The 20,742-nt window shown below is 37.8% G+C and overlaps 1 protein-coding gene and 1 long non-coding RNA gene across 6 annotated transcripts in view; one reads left to right on the top strand and one right to left on the bottom strand.

The window, feature by feature from the left end:
* Positions 1-13,613, top strand: part of LOC110829822 (uncharacterized) — a 218,099-nt gene extending 204,486 nt beyond the window's left edge. The window contains exon 4 of the long non-coding RNA XR_002543094.2: positions 13,510-13,613. This is a non-coding gene — a long non-coding RNA (uncharacterized LOC110829822). The remainder of the gene's footprint in view (positions 1-13,509) is intronic.
* The window catches only part of LOC110829814 (zinc finger protein basonuclin-2), a 249,162-nt gene that overhangs the window by 94,761 nt on the left and 133,659 nt on the right, over positions 1-20,742 (bottom strand). The window lies entirely within an intron of this gene.

Genomic DNA, 20,742 nt, shown 5'->3' with positions numbered 1-20,742 from the left:
TATATCTGTGCAAAAATAGATTAACTTATAACCGCCACTTCTGCAATATAAATGTAGTTTTTCTGTGTCATTTGCGAAGAGTTGCTCAATTTCACAGTGCGCTAAAAGTTCATACGCGTATTAATATGTTATATGCAGATTTAGAACGTATTTCAACGAGGTTTAGAGGAGAAAAAAGGAATAGGTAGTTTTAGACGTGATACTTCTATCACTTTTCATTATGCCTTATTCATTGGGTGATTTTGTGTCTACCCAGCGATGGCTTATGTATATATATATATTACGTAACGACATACAGGTTGTGCATAAGGTCCATATGAGTCGGGCAGAGAAGAATATAAAACCAGGAGCTGAACAAGGATATCCAAGCCATGTTAGAATAAGAGGATGGGAAACGGTAGGAGGACGAGAAGGATTTTCTGCTACAATTATGTGGAAATTTAATCATCTGCATACTTGATCATTTTCCGGGCGACTGATCACAAGGTTTGGTTGATGGTACTGGGGTCTGTTCCGTTATACTGAAAGGCTGAGGGGGCGGGATTTCTCTATCCTGTCTGCTGCTTTCCTACATGCAGCTTCTCTCTCCCCGGGCATCCATCAGGACAGGCAGTTGCTGTAGACGAGATGTGTTCTCGTCATCTGCCCCGAGTTAAAATAATATCTCTGCTACGGTGTTTTATGTATCAACTATCCATCCGTGGAGAATCAACGAAGCGCGTGGCCTAGGTAGAAAAGACAGCTAGCTATCTTGCCGTCTACATGTAAACTATGGTACATTCATTTAACGTAGTGAGAAACGTGGATGTTTAAGGAGGAAATGCTTTCGGACCTTCCAGACTCGTTTCTGGCTAAAAATTATTAATTTATTGCCAAGATTCCGGGACCACAATGTAAGATAACATAGCCCCCCCCCCCCCTCCCAAAGTCTACTGGATGTTGAGCACGCACGTTTACGCACAAAGAAAAAAGTGTCGTGGAGAACCACTGACCTTCAGAGGTATGCTCAATGCACGCTCCAGTGCAATTATTGGTAAGCCATTTGCCTAGTTGCGAGGCGCGCCAACTGAATATGTATAAGACGCGCCATGCGTGTCGTGCGAGTGTGGGAAAACAGGATGAGATGCTGTACGTTATTAAACATAATTCATACCGCCAAGCAAAAAGGGCCTTTATTCAGCATAAAATAAATCCGCTCCTGATTGTTGTTAAACATTTAGAAACATGAAACTCGTTATGTTATGATTTATGTTTGTTATTTTCTTCTGAAGCATTCGTAGTAGTTTTCCTTCTGATAAAATATTAGCGAGTTTAATTAAGATACTTTCGTCTAAATATGACGAAACAAACTGAAGACACGCTGTAGGCCTTTTTTCTCGTTTCTCTACGTAATGAGCAATTAAATAAATGGCTGGGGTGAAACCTTGAAGGAGGTCATGGTCATTGCCTCCTCAGGCCTCTTCCATCATTCATGACTAACCCCTTAGTAACTGAACAACTAACCAGAAAACTCCATGGAGCGGTGATTTCCTGGGAAGCTGGTAATCGCTCGGCAACACAAGCAATTCCATTTCGTGTTCACAAAAGCCTGTTGTATTTATTTTTCCTAAGTCCAGTGAACCCAGCCAATAGTCTTAGTCCAAATTCCTTTAAAAAGCCTATCTATTTTAAAAATATCCCTAAAATCTTCAGTGGATGCTAAAGTTTATGAGGAGTGGAATCGCTACTTCAGTCCTGAAGATAGAGACAGTATGTTTCTCCGAAACGTTGGCCTCTACCTACTAATCTACACGGCGGTCAAAACCCAGAAGAACATTATTATCACAAAAAATTGCAGTTTTACCTTCACCTTTTTCAGGCAGAGGACAAAAGATTTGTAGAGAACCTATTCTTCCCCGACCCCCATTGTAAACGATTTAAACTTTGTCTTGCTGTATTCAGTGGCGTTCATCCTATGTGAGTTCTGCTACTTTGAACATTAATTTTTCTCCAATTTTTGTATTGCGTTTGTGTTTGACGATTGTGGCTCGAAGTGTTACTCTCTCTGCTATATTTGTCCTTCTCATTCGTACTAGAACTTGTTTTTTTTATTCCTGTGTATGTTATGGAACGATTAGGTGGTTATCATACTTTATTTGTGCATTTTATATAAAATGAACGCTCACACGGCTGACGGGTCTACTAAATTGAAATTATAGCGATCTGTATGATATTACGTGCATGTTTATGCTATGCGACATTTGCATAAATATAATTAATTTAATCTTACAAATATGCAAATAATACCTATTAAATGTGAGTCAATGAAAGCGTTGCCTGCCACTTACTTCATGTTCTCTCAATTTACTGCGTAATGTGTACAATACATACACGAAACGCACCTTTTTAATGTCATTACAGGGATACATTGCCAGTCTTTTTTTAGATTTGCGTTGTGTTAATTGTATCATCTGGTGTTTGTTTTCTGTCCATTATTGTGACTCGTGTGGCTGGCAGAATTATTGCTGGGAAGTGAACAGCAACATTGTGAAAACAAAAAACAGATCTATTCAAACCAAGGTGAAGTGCGGACTTGTCATTCACGTTTGAATGAGTTCTTCAAAGTGGAATTGGATAAAACTTATAGCCTAAAGCAGTGTTATTAAGCTTGCACACGCTTGAAACGGAAATTGTTTTTTCTCCTTTTTTCCCCGAACAGGAAACTGCATTATAAAAAACTAATAAAATATTCTTCCAATATTTGAGGTTAGGTGGAGTTACCATTAAGAATGAGAAATCGTTTCGTGGTATTGTGAGAACTCATGTGCGTCTAACTAAGCCTTGAAGCTGCCAGTAAACACACGTGTTTCTGCTGCACGAGATCTGCAACCAGAAATCATTTACAAACACCATCGAGTCCTTCAGGCTGTTTATGTAAGTAAAAACATGCGCTTCTTCACGTGTCTTTGTACTTTGGCTAGGCATGACCGCACTAGCTAGCCTTTAGGGTGCAGTGGTGAAACGTTAAATTCCTCATCACGCCATATATGGCAGTTGCAGGGCAGTTGCTTACTGATGTAACATTTTCATAACCCTAACTGTAATAGAAGATAAAATAAAAATCATTGCAATGGAATTAAATTCTTGTAAAGCATAGAAATGCTTATTTATATCGAACACTTCAGTACAACACACTACAATACAATTGTATGCACTGTAACACTTCTGTCGCTGATATTCGAATTATGCCATCATCGTCCTAAGATATAGTCCTTTAACTAAAAGTTCAGAAACAAAAAGAGTCAAAGAATGTAGAGAGGTTAGATGGCAGGTCGCTGTAATCTGACTCATGTCGTAAGGGTTATAATAAGCCTGTTATTTTGGTTAAATTTAAATGCCGACTGACTAAGTAACTCATGGTTCAGAGTTCTCGTTGTGTTGTCCCTTAGCTACTCAGTAAGTTACGGAATTCCAAGGTTCATTCCCGCGTTAACAGAGCCCTAACTTGATTCTTTCCTGAGCCACATGAATCCAGTCCACATCCTTACATCCTATTTCTTTAATATCCGTTTTAATATTGTCCTCTTACGTGGCCTCTTCCATTCAGATATCTCTATTAAGATTTCGTATGCATATCCCTATTCAAGTTATGTGTCCTAGTCACCCTTGGTATGGGTATATTAAAACTTAATTTTTAGTGGCAAGTACAAATTATGAAGGTCTTCATTTTGTAATTTTATCCGCCCTTCTGTTACGTTTTCTCCTTTAGGGTCAAATATAACCCTGTTTCCAAATGGTCTCCAAAAAGTAAAATGCAATTCGTGAAGGAAAGAGTGTAAGGAAACAACTTTGTTCTGTAGTGCGTCTATTCGGATTTGTTATAGAGGAATGTAGAAGTTTATCAGGGTAAAAATTTAGTTTCTTACAAATTTAAGTTAGAATCATTCCATTTATTTATGAAACGATCTATTCTGAGACGGGACCATGCTCACAGAAGTTACGAAGTCATACAGTGGGAAAAATAAATTCTGAATACGGAGCACAAAAGATATTCCTCACTTTACGCTATGAATGCACTAGAAATTGTACGGTTTTATTACATTGTAAAGATTTTTATTATTATTGTTGGTATACTATGTATTAAGCTACATGAATTCACCAAATTTTAACATATGGCAATATAACACGTTCATTTGGGCGTATATTAATAATATGTTTGAAAATACTAATATCTTTTCTTAAAGAAGCAGTTATTTACTGCCGTAATGAAGAATAAAACGCACTCGAGAGTCTGGAATCTTCTTAAAAGGTTCTTTTCATTGTAGCCCAGGTAAGAACAGTCTTCACCGAACAAGGACCACGTAACGCTTTAAGCCTATTGATACAGTTTTTCTGCTCAGGTGCACATCTGTTTGTTGTCAATCATAAACCGTCATCTTTGAAACTCCACTCCTACCACCCACTCAGAACCAAAGCTTTGTTGCGTAGCTTCCGGTAGAAGAATCAGGGCATCATAAGGACTCCTCTTTTGTGTAGAACAACTGCCTGTCGTATGAAGATGACTCTTCTGGGATATTGCGCCGTGAGGTCTGGTAGAAGTTTACCGACGTTTCAGAGGTCCTTGCTTGCCTCCATCATCAGGGCGATGAGAACTCATCGCCGTGAAAATCTCAAATCCTGCCTGTCTTATGTTTCTACATGTAGAGTTTTGAAGTACACACAATGAGAGTTAATCTCACAGGTTTCAGCGTATTTAATTAATAAGCTCAAATCGTAGTTTATTATCTAAGTATGTTTTTCGCAGTCTCTTCATAAATATTTCACACTCAAGGGATGGATGTTTGTCCGCGTCTTTCTGTGTTTGTATAGGTAGAGGCCTTGCGTCGGGCTGATCACTCATCCAAGGAGTCCTACCATTGACCAAATAGATCAAGAAAATGAATAAATGAAACCCTCGACACCTACGGGTAAAAGAGGATGAGAGAACGAAATAAAAGATTGAAATGCATGTCAAGAAATTTACAAAATCGCTACAACTAACAGGAATATCCACTATATAAACGAGTCTTACGAAAAAACTGTAAGTTTATGACGTAAAAGAATCCTGCAAGGAGGACCGGTTCATTTTAGTGATCCCTCCCACTTCACTTCCTGGATGCGGCGTAGTTAAACACAGACCTACAGGAACGAAAACCCTTTCTTATTAATTAATATACGATATAGCTATTAGGTTCAGTTACGTGAGGTGCTTGGCTGACTACAAGGACTTTAATTCTGCTGGTCAGTTACTGCCATGGTTTGTATTATAACAAACCACTGCGCGGTGAACATACGTGTCTCTTGGTGGTGGGTTATTGACTCTTGGTCATTGCCCCAGTGACAGTGGTTATCACTTATGCTTCGTATTCTGAAGGTCCCGGATTCAAATCTCGGCTATTCTGACTGAAAGTTTGCTTGGTTTTCCTCAGCGTGTCCATGCAAACACCACTGTGGTATCTTAAATTAGGCCATGACTAATTCTTTCTATAGTGTTTCCGATTAATCACAGTACCATTCAATGCTATATATTATAGTTAGAGCTACTGACGTCGTCGTTAAATAAACAAAAAAATATACTGGCTTGAAATATGGCATAAATATACGCAATATAATACGTACGTTCTTTATGTGTGTTCTGCGCACTGGCTCGAATCGCTTTACATTTTTGCGACTTTTTGTACAAGACACTGATGCTGCATATTTTACGTAGACCTTCAAGTATAATAAATCGTGAATGTAATGTGAACGTATAATTTTGGGCGGACAGACAGTGAGCCTTCCCTTCGTTACGAAACGAGCCTAAGACGACATTAATTATTCCCGACCTGTGGCTTCACTGTTGTAGCACACGTTAATGTATTAAATAAAGCTTGCTTCTGAGAAAGATAATGAATTCTGTTAGGGAGAGATGATATGTCGGTCCTTGGAGAGGATGGAGCTGTGTCGCGCCATTACAAAGCGAGGACTGTCTTCAAAATGGGCCCATTCACAGGAAGACAGTGTCATACATTGACAAGACCAGTGCACAAAGCATTCGTTAACACTGAGATAATGGTATTTATAAGACGCTCCTTCGCAAGACAGTATGCAGTGTGTTCTCCAGCCATTGACGACAAGAAAAAAGTTTCGTTATTTATGTTTGTATTTTTGAGTTTGTACTTAGAAAATTTACAAGAATGTCTGAAAATTGTCAGCTCCGATTCTCTTACCGACCAGACAGATCTAACAGTATGTTCTTGATGTGTATTCTGGTGGTACTCGGTTCGAATTCTGACAGGGTTAATAGCTTGGCTTATTCGTAATTAGAGATTTCGTCGTTTGACGCTTTCTCTCCAGATAAATGTCAGGAAAGTAGGCATACTTTAAATATTTATTCAACATGCATTACCATCTCTTCATTACAATTCACTTCAAAGAGAAGCTGTTCTTACTTGGCCTTTAGAATACAAATGTTATTACGTAAATATGTGCATTTAAAATTTGCCTTTAAAAGTAAATTCAGAGACTTCAGCAAATCACTTATTTGAAGTAGCTACTTAAACATGGACAGGTAAAATGATACACAAATAAACACACACCGAAATTACGTTAAAAGACCTCAAAGTAACTTCTTTATCTTACAAAGATTTGATGATTTGTGTAGGAATTATAACTCTACCAATTCTTAAAACTTGTTTATGAAGATATTTTAGGACGCAGGGGTATATATTCACCTTTTTGAACCTAGTGATACCCAGTGGAGGAGACGAAAGATAACTTCTCCTTTGTTCATCTATTCCAGACTCCGATTACACGTGAAGCAGTGAGGGCAGTGGAACACTTACGTGTACAATGAACATGGTTAAATTATTTATTCAAAACTAAATTTTAGCGTAATTTAAAAGTGGGATACACGCTTCACATTATGAGAAATCTGAATTTGAACAGCAATCGGTTAACGGAGGTATGCGTGTTGGTGAACCTCCTGTGGATCCAATTTAAGAAAAATCATAGTGGGAAATATCATTCTCAGTACGTATGAAAATGTTAAAGATACAAATTTCGGAGTCTACCTTATCACACTGAGGTATATTTATTCCGAGTATGCTTAGAAATATATAATATGATGCTCAAAATAGATTTGTTATTTTGGTTATGAGAATTAACATAAATTCATTCGGAATGGTGACCAGATAAGACAGAATGCGTAGGATTAATTCATTCATTCAATTGCAGCCTTCGCAGATATATTAATATGATAATAAATGTAATGGTACAATGATAACGTGCTGTGAATTGGCTAGATTTGAATTTCTGAAGTACCGCATTGGGGGTTCTTCAAATTGTGACCTCACCTGTCCATAGTATAAACGTTGATTAAATCGACAATGAATTAATCAGTCAGCGGTCAATCTATCAGTGAATCTGTTGATGAGTTCGCTGTGTCATGCAAGTGCTTGCAACCATGAAGTGGCCTTACTGGATTCTTAACGTTCTGTAGTATTATCAGCGCAGAAACTCGTTTGTACCTACAGTATTTCACTGGGGTGGCTACTTACTCTTCACATATGTTTGAAAAACGTGGGGGTATATCAAGGCTGTTGTTTTCTGATTTATTACTGTCCAAAGCCAACTTTTGGGCACTCGTTAAAGTAACAAAAGTTCCACTTTACATTTACACTTCCATTTGTTTTTGTTTCTCGTCAGATGTATGAACTACTGGTGACGTCTTAGTACACCAGGCTGCATTACATATCCGCTATTTATGTCTATTATAGTTCTGGCTAGTGGGTGTGTCATCTCCACATTCGCCGCCGTGAGAAATCTAAATCTTACTTCGAAACGTTGATTATTCAATAATTAGTATTCGACAATAATGGATAAGGCGACAGTAGCCGTCACCAAAATGCAAACTTCAAGGAAGCGCAAGGACTTCATCTCCGCACCTTTACGCAGGGTTATAAGTTACCAGAATAGCGTTGCTAGTTTCGCTACGCTGCGAGTTCTAAACTGTCTTCACTCGCTTGGTTTCCGCTGGTCGTATTTCAGCGCTGTACGATTTTTCTGTGTCCTTCACGCAAGCGATTTAGTAGCTGCTATTATAGAACAGGAAAGGTCTATGAATAAAACCATATTTTCTTTGTTTAAATACAGTTTTTTATCTTCAAACGTTTCCCTGCGCGTTATTTAGTATCTTCTACACACACATATATTTGGGTTATAAAACATAGTAACTTGCCTACATGCTCCGAATGTTTAATGCTGTAATATATGGGAGTAGTTGGTGAAGTTTCGAACCTGAAAAGTAGCTGAATTAATACGCGACTTATGACAATTTATCTGAGAGTTACAACACGTATATTTAAGTAGAAAGACAAACAGAGTGAGAGAGGGAGAGAGAGAGAGCAATAAAATAAAGTTTTATATGAAGATACTGTATTACATAATGAACTTTAACAATGTCTCGGCTCCTGTCTAGACCTCTAGTTAGTTCACACATGCGCACACGATCAAATTGTTCAAAGTTATATGGAACGTTCTGTTATCACATAATATTTCTCATAGTTAGTTCACTTTAATGAGTCGATTTATACCGTGTAATGTTATGCACTCCAATAACACATCAGCCATCAACCTGTCTGTTATAGTATTTTTAACCCGCCTTCCTAGCCTGTTGAATTTTTATGTACACATTTACGTAATTTGTGACCTTGACAGCAGATTCTTTGAAAAAAGAACTTGGTAAAACCGAATTCCCGTCCTAGCACATATGATAATGGGGCCTGTCGCCCTTGAAAATTGCTTGAATAAATTATATTAAAGCGTTAATTATAATTAGCTGCAATTGTTTATTATTACGTGTGATTCCTGCTGTTTATTTAAATTATATTATTTGTTGTAACTATCTGCACAATGCGTTAGCAGTTGACAACTTGGCGCAGGACATTAGTTAAAGATAAGGCTATGTCACATGATAACACTTTGTTGTCGAAACATGCACCCAATTAAGCTCAGCATATAATTAGTGTTAACTGATAACACGTTGTGTAGATAGTTACAACAAACGATATAGGCCTAATGGCTGTAATTTGCTCTGTGGCGTCTTCAGTTCTGATTTTTATTTCACTTGAATTCATGTTTACTGCTGACAAGAGCTAAAGCGACGAAATTAACGTTTTATTCTCTTACAGAATATTTCACATAACTTAGCGGTACATAATAAGTTGGTGCTGTGTCGTTGAGATTTCAGGTTCTCACGGCGACAACTCAGAAGATGGTTTTTATTATGTTGTACCTTGTAGTCTGGTAGATATCACTCTGATGACGGAGATAGTAAAAGCATCTGAAACGTCGACCAGTATCTACCACACTACACAATGCAACATTTCAGAAGCTAACTGTCATGTAATGTTCTCTCGGTGTGTCACGTCTCTTCAAAGACATTCTTCGCGAGTTTGAACGAGCTGTTGGTAATATTAATGGCACAATCATTTTAAATATATGATATATAAGCACGCATTACGACCGCTTCCTTCCACATTTTTCCAATTCATTATTAACTATCGTTTTCTCATTCGGCGCTATGTAGTGTGGGCTACTGAAAAAGCATCGTTAAATAAACTATAAATAAATAATTTATGTTACGAAACATTAGACTTGGAGAGAGACTTTCAGTGGATTTAACTGGCTCTTGATAGGTCTGGTGGTGGCACTTGTAAATACGGTAATAAACTTTTTAATCATAATTTCAGTTACATGTCGAAGGAAATCGGATGGCTATCTTATAGCAACATCGTCTTAAGGGACCGATAATTCGAGTCTGCTAGACAGACGATGGCCGAAATTCGAACGACACAATCCTAGCATACAAATTAAACGCCAATCAAATATTCATATTTATTATGACAATATAATAAGAAATACATTATTATTAACCTTATTAATTTTATTACCGTTATTTAGGCCCATTACAATAACTGAATAAACTGTAGACCCACATATTTGTAAATCAAGTTACTGTTACAGAATTACCTAACTGCCCTCACTGAATGATATAGCATTTTCAGTAGCGTCATGTTTGTTAAGAGCGGAAATAATTTAAAGAGTAGAGGCTTCATGTCTAATATGAATGGAGTTTTTAAAGCAGGCGTGTCAGTAGCGTGTGGCTAACCGCTAATAACAACAACAATTTAAGAACCCAACCGCGTAAAGTTTAAGACTCCCAAACTTTCGGAGTATAGACTTACTACGGAAAATAAAAAATTGTCATTTCGTATTTTCGTTATAATATAAGGACACCAATTCATTGTTATATGACATTCCGCCACTGCAACTGGCATTTCCGTGTGCTGTGTGTGTGTGTTCTTTAATCTAGAAACTGTACAGAGGGCATCTAGCGCTGTTATTACATGCGTGATTAATTAATCCTGTGACAAAAGTCAATGATACTGTATGAACGTGGAAGGACCTAGAATGTAATGAAGTTTCTCTGCAGAGATAAAGGTTTTAAACGTGGGCTGTAGTTGCTGAAAGCTAAAATTAACTTGTATAAGCAAGGAATTGCTTTATGCTAGCATTGCCTTACAATTATAAAGTGCACAGTGTTTTAGCATGTGTGCTATATACACGTGCGTGTACGCTCTTTAATTATGGGTATATCAGTGAAGCCGCCATCATAATGCTTTAATTTATGAAGTTCTTGTACTTGTTTATGTTTCCTTCCACATCTCTGATATGAAGAAAAATGATTGGTTGCTAGGTTTCTTATTTTATCCTTTAAAACCCCTTGGTAACTATATGTACCACCTGTGTGATCTGAAGTTTTCACGGCGACGAAGTGTAATAAAATCTTCTCGAGCTACCAGCCTTGTAAGGTGGCTGAATGTAGAAAAAAACAACTGTTAAAGAACCATCTTCGTCCTTGTCCTCATGGTACCACCTACTTCAACAATAAATAATCCTGTGCTCTGGATATTGAGTGTAAATTGGGGTTTCGCGTGATTTTCAGGATCATTAACGACGAATTCCTGTAACAGGGTTAATCAGTTGATATGTGTGATGGTGATGAGTTGTGTTTACGTACGGTAAGGATTAAGTACTTAAATATTATTTAAATGAACTTCGCCTTCAGAAGGGTTAAAGGAAATGTTTCAGCTTCAAATGTCGTGAAAAGTATTTTATACTTACAAATATCAGTTGTAAGCATCTTGCCTGAAGCATGGAATCATGATACGTACGCGATTTAAATGTATCACATTCTACATGAATTAAATAAATAAATTGTCTGAACTTTGAACATTTATAACTTTTAACATACAGGACAGAGTCGGCAGACTGAAGGCCATAAATTTATCCGTATTTGAAACAACAGATAATTAGTCACGTGATAGTAATCTATCATTAATAATTCTTACACAACACACATCCGTCACTGGCCAGCATGATCTATAGTCCATTTCTTACATGCTTAATGATATAATAAAACAGCTAATTTTGTGATCGAGTATGGTTCTATATATAATCATCAATGTTAATGCTAATTACGATTTACACTGGGGGAAGTTGTTAGTTATTTTAGTATATAATTATTACGAACGGCTTTTTCAAAAATTGAAATATAAAATATGTTAACAGTCTAAATTAGTGTTAGAATCGTGTCAGATTTATAGACTCGTTGAATTTCTACTAGTAGATTATCGATAATTATGGTCTCATAATGAATTATAATATAATGATGTGATTGGTGGCCAAGAGTGGTTCGAAAAGGGGGGTATGTGCAGTCATATCAAGGCTGACTGCTTGCAGATGAGGACTACGTATCATCAAGATTGCTGGTGATAACTCTGTCTGTCACTACTCACATATCGGTTATTTCAGTCACACTTATGTAGTGATTCTACACAACGTAACGGATGGACTGTATTCATTGGCTCTGTTTGGATACAGTGTGAGGTTCTTCTTAAAACGGTAATTAACTTTCGGGTTTCATAAAGGGCTGGGAATTTCTTTGTCAACTGAGCGACTTCAGCTGCTCAAAAAGGATTAATTTCAATGCATACTTTATTTTTATTGAGTTCATTAACCTCACGTCGAATAATCTCTAGCACAAAACTTTGTTTTTGTCTACCCCTGATATAACGTAATTAATACATATTGTTTTTTGCGTTATCCAAGAATTTATGTGGTGTTAGTGAGAAAGGAAAAACACTCTTTTCAGTAACTAAACAGCAAACAAACTTAAATAAGCGAAAAACATATTTTTACTTAAAATTATTAAACAAGCCACGTTACGACGCAAAGGAATGATATCTTTATGGAAGTAACTCTTCGAGAATTTTGTTTGTAATTGTCCTTCTCGTTTAATTCTCAGTAATCATCTGTACTGTTCTTAGTGGTTGCGGTATGGATAACAACAAATGTGGATCCCACGAGTAGGACTCACTCACGGCACCGAGTTCGTATAAAAGTAACGTAAGCCTGTTTGTTTAATTTTTTAAGTTGTTGCCTTGTTTGTGTTAATGACGATATCTGATATTTCTGGACAGTTCCACACCCCGTCAGCTATAGTTAAAAATTATGTAACTTATCTACATCACATTAAAATAACCAACTTCATGTAGCAGAAGCCTTTTTGAGAAGCTAACAGTCGCTCGGCTGATCACATTCCTCGCCGATTCTAGAAGTCAGGGTTTCATAATCGTTTGTATAAGAGCACGCCACTGGTACTTATACTTGGTCACAAGAAGCCATTTTATCAACATTCTGATATTCTGTTTCCTTAAGATCCATTTTAGTTGAATTCTCACTTGAACTCAGCGTAAGATTTCCCGATAAAAGTTCTTTGCGAATTTCGCATCAGTTCCATGCCTCCTGTGTGTCCAACTTAGCTCATGTCCCCTAAGTGATCCCCTTTACTATGCTGACGAAGGTACAAATTATTAAGCTTTAATTATGCAATTTTTTTAGTTTTTTGTTATTTTTTTCATTTTCAGGTCTAGATGTAATCATCAATGACAACAAAAAAATTAATTATTCATTTTATAAACCTTTGTATGTTCTGAAGGTGGCTGTCCTCTAGGATGTAGCACCGTGTAGTCTGTTAGATATTGATCGAGGTTTCATAGGTCTTACTGCCTCCATCATCAGGAGTTGGAGGCCAGTACACAAGACGTCTCATAGCAAAAGATTGTAATTTTTCTGCTAGTCGCCGTAAACACCTGACATCTCGCCTTTGAAGTTCTGCCAGTATTTCGGTTGAATTTAATAATTTCTGTGTGCTATATGTTGAGTTGAAATAATAACCTACTTTCAGGAGCTCGGGGTAGAAGGAGAAGATAAGAAAAAAACCGGAAAAGAAAGAAACCCTTGTTCTTTCTTTTTAATTTACAGTGTAGCCTCAAACACGAAGCACAGTCCCCGGTTTTCAAAGACGTCCTGCTGAGACAAGGATTTCTTTTTGTTTCCATTATACCTATCTGCTTACTAGTTATCGGCTTCTCTTTGTTTCTGCAGAGCACGAAGTCTCTGTGGTCTAGTGCAGCCCGCAGAGGGGGCCCCATGTTGGAACCCCGCTGAACTCCGCGACACCCCTACTGAGCTGTCATGAACTTGACCTGTTTTGCTTCTTCTCATCAGGTTAGCATAATTTTTAATAGCTTTTTCTTATCGTAATCTATATGTCTGTGGGCAGTGTGATTAAAATTCACTGGACGAAGGGCAGTATATATGGAATAAGCTCGTAATACGGAATACCACCATATTTGAGAAACAAAATGAGACAACTCTGTAATAAAACGCCACGTAAACGCTTGGATTAAATGACACATAAGTTCAGTAGTGCTTGCTGAGGTCAGTTTTGTGCTTTGTAAGTGGCTGTAGATGGCTTCCTTTTCACAAAGGATAAACTGTGTGTGTGTGTGTGTGTGTGTGTGTGTGTGTGTGTGTGTGTGTGTAGTTTCTTAGAACAGAAAGCGTCAGGTACGGAATGTAACGTGTTTGTGTGTAAATTTTGGAAATGCGGTGACCACAAACAGTAATATAATATTTTTCAAGGATCAAAAGTTCTGTAGCCCAATAATTTTTATTTATTGAAAATTATTAATTTTACATCAATTAAGCCTATAATTTATTAATCGTCAGTGCTTTATACTTGATATACTTCAAACGGTAATTCACGTATTCAGAATTATTACATTTTCTGCTCACTGAATCCATTTTGAAAATTATTTTTCGTGTTACTTGAAATGTTTTGTGGCTCTGTCACTCCACAAGCGAACCTCAGATACTGACACTGGGTCATTGAACCAGTACAGGCAGCTTTATTCATTCTATGAAGTCAGTGAGGTTAGAAGTCACTGTTTATACATGAGCTTTTTATAATCAGCTGTTTTAATACATAACGACTCAGATAATTTGATAAGTAATTAAGACATGTAATCAGCGACAATGGGTTCTAACATCAGACACAAGATTCTCAGCATCCTACCATTTAATAAATACTTTTCGCACACCAAGAGTAAAATGTTCAAAGCAAACTGCTGACTACAACCTTTTTAAATGAGGTGTGTCTGGTTGGATGAACCACGGTATCTATCAGTATAGGGGTTCGAATCGGGGGCGAAAGATTTTTGTTCTTGCCTCTGCTTCCAAACCGGATCTTGGGCCCACCCAGCCTCTTATCCAGTGGGACACGGGCTTCGTTTCCGTGCCTCACCTGTTTAAAACCGTACTTAGAATTACCCTTCCATTAATTTGATCAGGCGAGTTACTAACATGAAAGCTAGGAAATAGCTGTTTATTCTAGAAAAGTAAAGAAACCCATAATACATATTTCTAAGTGGAATACCCCATTATTAGTCATTTAGTCAGGCAATATGAGTTGAAAGGATTAAACCGTCCACTGACATCATGTGCGATCTTTGGGCTGTTACAAACTCTATCCTATGTTGGCAGCAGTGAAAAGCTAGTCTATTGACAGCAACCATCTTCAACAAAACTGGTTGTAAACATGTTAAAGGCTGTACAATAGACGCAAAAAGAAATAGCCTTGCAATTAATAACCGATGTAGTCATCTACCGGAACCAAGTAAGTCTGTGGCTTCAGACTCTGTGGTGGTCCCAGACTTTGCTTGGGAAAGCATTCGGTTGGCTGTAACCACAGGAGAATGTCGAGATGATGATGATGATGCTGCAGTGACGACTTACAGCAGGATCAAGACGTGTACCAGCTCACCGTTACTAATTTGTGGTACCGACAGAAATAATCCGTTGTCAGACTCCGATGCATTAGCAGTTATCAGCGTTGGGTTCGTGGTACCAAGGACCCACCGGCTACTCGTCCTTTATTAAGTTATTTCGAAACATTTAGACCGGAACTGTGACTTCTCAGTTTTAAAATACAGTAGATTGTATGTATTTTGAAAAATAAATGTTAAGGAGGGAAGAGCTACCCACTGAGGCGGAGAAAGTAACAATCTTTCCACATGCCAGTCTACAATTTATTCTACAGCCTAGTCTACAACTGCCAGGACAGTTCGATAACTGTAATTAATTATTTGCTCAGTATTAATGTTTTATTCTGAAAGTCACGTGTAAAATATTTGGTCATCAACCTCGTTCTTTTGCCTTAGAATTCTATTTTATTCTATTTCCCCCCTCTTCCTGACCCCATGCCCTTTCATTGTCCTGGATGGAAAGACGGGGTTGGGAGAGACGGCTCGTCCTGAGGCCGGCTACTAAGGTCATGAAACATTCATCGTCGCGTCATCCCTCATGGCTAACTGTAGCCAGTAACCACACTTCAATTTAAATTTTAATACACTTTCACTGTGTGAGCTAGTTGGTCCGACTACATGGCAAGTGCGCGATTTAGTGTATGTTCCAAATACATAAAGTTCATCGCTGTGCACCTCATATCATCGCTACTGCACACATTTTAAACCTCCCTTGGATAATTTAACGCGGCAGAGGTCTTTCAGTACATTTCAACTTCCTGTGCAAAAAAGTAGGCCTATCTCTCATCTTAGGGAACTGACTTGTCTTAAAATCCAATTATGCTCTTGCTCGACGTTGGTTCAAACTGTTGGAAGACGCGTGTCTTTGACAAACATTATCGTGTCCCATTTCAAAGACTTGTTATTTAAGTTCCGCTGCTTTCCTTAAAAAATCTGGTAATTGATAACAGAAACATCGACTTTACCGTTGCTGACAAACGGTAACAACGTTAAGATTTAAAACATGTTAAACACGGCGTAATATCAATTTAATGAGGTAATCTGAAACAAATTAATGTGTAATTTAAAATTTCTAAGTACAGTTCACGACTGTAATCTTGAGACTTGCGGGGTGAGGAAGTGGGGTGAAGGAGGAAACATAGCGTCTGCCTTTAACGCTACGGACCGTGCATTCCTTGCAAGTCTCAAGATTACAGTCGTGGACTGTAGAAGAGGTTACAGAAATCATATAGGCCTATTTGTGTAAGGAGGGAGTCATTCGTATTACATTTTATATTGGCGTCAACACCAGATTAATTCGGGCGACATAAAAGCTTCGACCTCTTGACCTAACAGTTAAAACGGTTTTTTTTACATTTTGTTGGGCCAGCAAACAAATTATTTGTGACAACGTTATGTCACCATCATTATTTCGGCTTATAATGTTTATGATGATAGAGAAATGATAACGCAGAGGGCAACATTGTAACGACGAAGAAGGCAGTCCCCAGAGGTCAAGATTATGTTGAAAGGGTGAAGGTCAATCGGTTTTTAAAAGCATGTTTTTGGATCATTTTCTAATTTAGCGGAAGAAGACGAATGACATCTCGCCCGCTCATGTAAAAATTATTATTATGTGGCCTTTAATGCGCGCAGTGTCATTTTTTATGTTTTCGAACATAAAAGGGACAGAAGTTATGCCAAGAGATGACGAAAACCTAGCAGCTGTTAGACCTCACACTTTCTCGATGCGTAATTTAGGCAGATTCAACAACAGAATATATCTTTTTTTGGTGTAAATTGCATGTTTTGTTTTAAAATTCTGTAAACATGTTTGTTCTTCCTTCAAAACGTGACGTAACTTTTGACAGGCATGAAAAGTAAATGACAAAGTTATAGTTCTACACTTAATAATTTCTATTGTTCTGGAATGGAAACATTAATACAATGTTTTCAATTTGTGTTTGAAAGCGGCCATGCACGCGAACGATCAAATCATAACGGTAGGCGCAGAAAGATGTCCCTATAAGAAGGATGTAAGCTCGGATAATGAACAATCCTGTTTAAATTTTATGCCTGTTTTATTAACATTTTTCCGATGATCTGTTCTCAAACGTAAGTTTGGATTTGCCTCTGGGGTCGGTGTGACATTCAACAAGATAACTCCTTATTTCCGCCCGTCGGCCATTCTCAACGCGGACTTAATCGTACTTAGCCTTGTACTGGGGCCACTGTCATGAATAAATATCGGACTTCATCACCAACAAAAACAGCCATTATAACAAGGTATACTCTGTTTATGTTGAAATGTTGATCCCATGTTAATTTCGTGAAAGGCATTACAGTAGACAAATTATTTTTACTTACAAATATATTTTATTTAGTATTGCCTCGAAGTTATTATTTGTAGTATTATCACTGTTATGAACATTTTTGTTATTAAATACGATACCCTGAAACTGAAACAGCTCCAGGAACTAAAAAAATACATGTTTACGACCTCAAAATCGTGTTTGGGACGCGCAACGAACAATTCGAAAGCATTTAACACTCACTGTGTACATTATAAAAAGTTACAGAAGTGAGTGGATGCAGGAAGAAACAACAAAGAAACAGCATGGATTATTATTGGTGTTATTATTACTTTAATTAATACCTCTCTCTAAGTATGGTCATTATTAGGGGTGTCAGGACACGCTATAGATATGAATCCGGCCAATTGTACAGCAGTACGTACAATAACTTAGCCATTAGACTCTATACAAAGTATCATTAATAAGAAAAAAAAGAAGAACAATTGCCCAGTCCGTCTTATCATCTCGCTTTTGATCCATTATAACGTCCATAATGATACGCTATTCCAATTGAGCATTTTTGTTAGTCTGTCTCCACTAGGGGCAGGATGGTACCGTATTTTGAGGACAGTCCGCGTCTGACTATCTAGCTGAGTGTAGTGGCTATCAGATGGTTGATTGGGGAGGTGAAGCTTGTCAGAGCCCTGTACCTCCATGTATAATAAATATTTCTTGAGACTGAATGACAGTTGGAGATGTTGACAAGGTTGGAATGATGGTCAAGAACTTGTCTGCAGTAACAAACGACACCGCAAGCAGCCAATCAAAGTGCTTAGTTTAAAAAGTGTTCCATATTGATGAGGGGGGAGGAGTCAAGACTGAAGTAGAAACAATGGCCTGACGAAGATGCCAAGTGAATACGCAATGAGCTGAAAAGAATGGCTTTGCTGCATTCAGTTGCCATTAGGAAAACGAGAAACAAGAGCTTGAATCAATTACATGAGTGGTCTGCTGGAGTAACTCGAATCTTTATGTAAATGTGACGTCCCTCGTTTGACATGTTCGTAGGGATGCTGGGAGAATGGACAGGGCAACGAGTAGAAAATTAACTTTAAAAGATGAGTGAAAAATAATATACAAAGGACGGCCTTAAATATATGTAAATTATTGTAACTGTCTTAAGGATTTTGTTATTTTATGAAGACGAATCAGTATGTAAAAGTGGAGCGTAACGATGATCAGGAAATTGGGTGATAAACATAATAAAGTAAAGTCTCCTATCCAATGGGCACCGGGGTCCTTTTCCGGGGGTAAAGCCGGCCGGGGCGTGTTGCTGACCACTCACCCCATCTAGTGCCGAGGTCAAGAAAGAGTAGGAGCTATACCTCCACTCCCCCAATGCGCCTACGTGGCGCTAGTGGGAAGTTTTACTTTACTTATGAGGATAACAGTAATAAATGAGAAGTGTATACAATTCGAGCAGCTTCCAAGATTCGAGGTGTGGTGGAGTTCGGTAAAAGAACTGTAATATGAATGTATGGTATGTGAATCTACCTTTAACCCCTCAAACCCCGATGATAACTAAGGGCTGTGTCCTCTTACTTTAAAAATCGACGCCTATTCATTTCATATTTATGGGTTTCGTAAGATTTTTTCACTATAAACAAAGATTATTTCCGTAAACATTTAACAAGTTTTTGCTTTGCGGTACGGATTGAATTCATAATATATTTTTTGAAGAGCTTCAGCTTCAAATGGTAGGTTTATTATATTTTATAACTTTTCGTCCATTTAGTATCAGATCCTGTATTCCGAATTGATTAAAGTGGGGGTTGTCCAAATGCAAATTGTAAATACATGCAGACATTTCATACATACATAGGAAGTTTCTTTGATTTTTATTGTGTATGTTTGTTGATTCCTATAAATCAAGTGCGTAATTCGTAGGCAATTATGCCACTTATATTTCTGGGATTATGTGATGCTTTTGTTCGTGAAGATAGTCATCGTCCTACTGAATCGAATGAACGTGTGCACAAAAGAACACTTTACGAGAGAAACTAAAAACTGTTGCTGGTCTGCTGAACAAAAAGACGAGTGGTAATGATGGTGACATAATCTGATAAGCGAAGTGCTCCATACTTAGCAGGAAACCCCTTTAGCCGAATTATACCTCATCCGTTTTATTGCTAGCCTTAACAGTGCTCTCAGAATTGTTGTACTCGTAATTAAAAATTATTCATTCAAAATCCTACTTATAGATGTATGATTTGAGGTTTTTACAGCGGTGAGTATGAAGATTTCTGTCTTCTGGGTTGTTGCGCCGTGTAGTCTGGTAGATGTTAACCAACGTTTCAGAGGTCATACTGCCTCCGTCATCAGGGCGCTGAGTCTGAAGATTTCTGTCTTCTGGGTTGTTGCGCCGTGTAGTCTGGTAGATGTTAACCAACGTTTCAGAGGTCATCCTGCCTCCGTCATCAGGGCGATGAATAAATCTACCATACTACACAGCGCAACAACCCAGAAGACAGAAATATTCAGGTATGTAATCGAAGACGAAAATACTGTTCTGATGGAATTTCATGTTCTCACGGCGTAAAGTATGGAGATTACTGCCCTCTAGGATGTTGGGCGATCGCCCTGATGATTTTAGGTAGCAAGAACCTCGGAAACGTCAGCAAACTTCTACCAGACTACATGGCGCAAATATTTATTTTTGTATTTTTGTCTTCTGTTATATACGCAATCTGAAATTTGGATTGACGTGCTATTTGTTACAAATATTTTGATTCTGTGATTTAACTTGTAAGAATGTTCACTCTTGCTGTAGTGCAAAGTAGACCATCTCTGTATCGCTACGCCATTACTGTTCGTCATACCGAATTCCATTCATGACGGTCAGAAATCGCAAGCTTTCAAACATCCGACACTGGCAGGACATCAGATGAGACAATTAGTTTATTACCCATGACTTCTTAAAACAAATGAAATTGGGTGTGTACTTCAAAACACTGTGAGATGATGGCGACACTGCTTCGCTAATATCGTTTTACCCCTTCTTCGACTTTCTAGCTCTCAAATTATAGTTGACCACTTAGCCCCCACGAAAAAGAATTCTCTAATGCGCACATGCTTGGCGAAGCGTAGAGATAATAAATCAACATCCAGTAAAGACCTTTTATAACAAAAACATATAAGTTACATAGAAAACATCTGAATGTGATACTGCGATGTCCTGG

Source organism: Zootermopsis nevadensis, unplaced genomic scaffold (assembly GCF_977971745.1).
Source record: "Zootermopsis nevadensis isolate Lab colony 2312 unplaced genomic scaffold, Znev_1.0 Znev_ptg000008l, whole genome shotgun sequence".
Lineage (NCBI taxonomy): Eukaryota > Metazoa > Arthropoda > Insecta > Blattodea > Termopsidae > Zootermopsis > Zootermopsis nevadensis.
The sequence above is the reverse complement of the archived record's forward strand: the minus strand, read 5'-3'. Positions and strand labels throughout refer to the sequence as shown.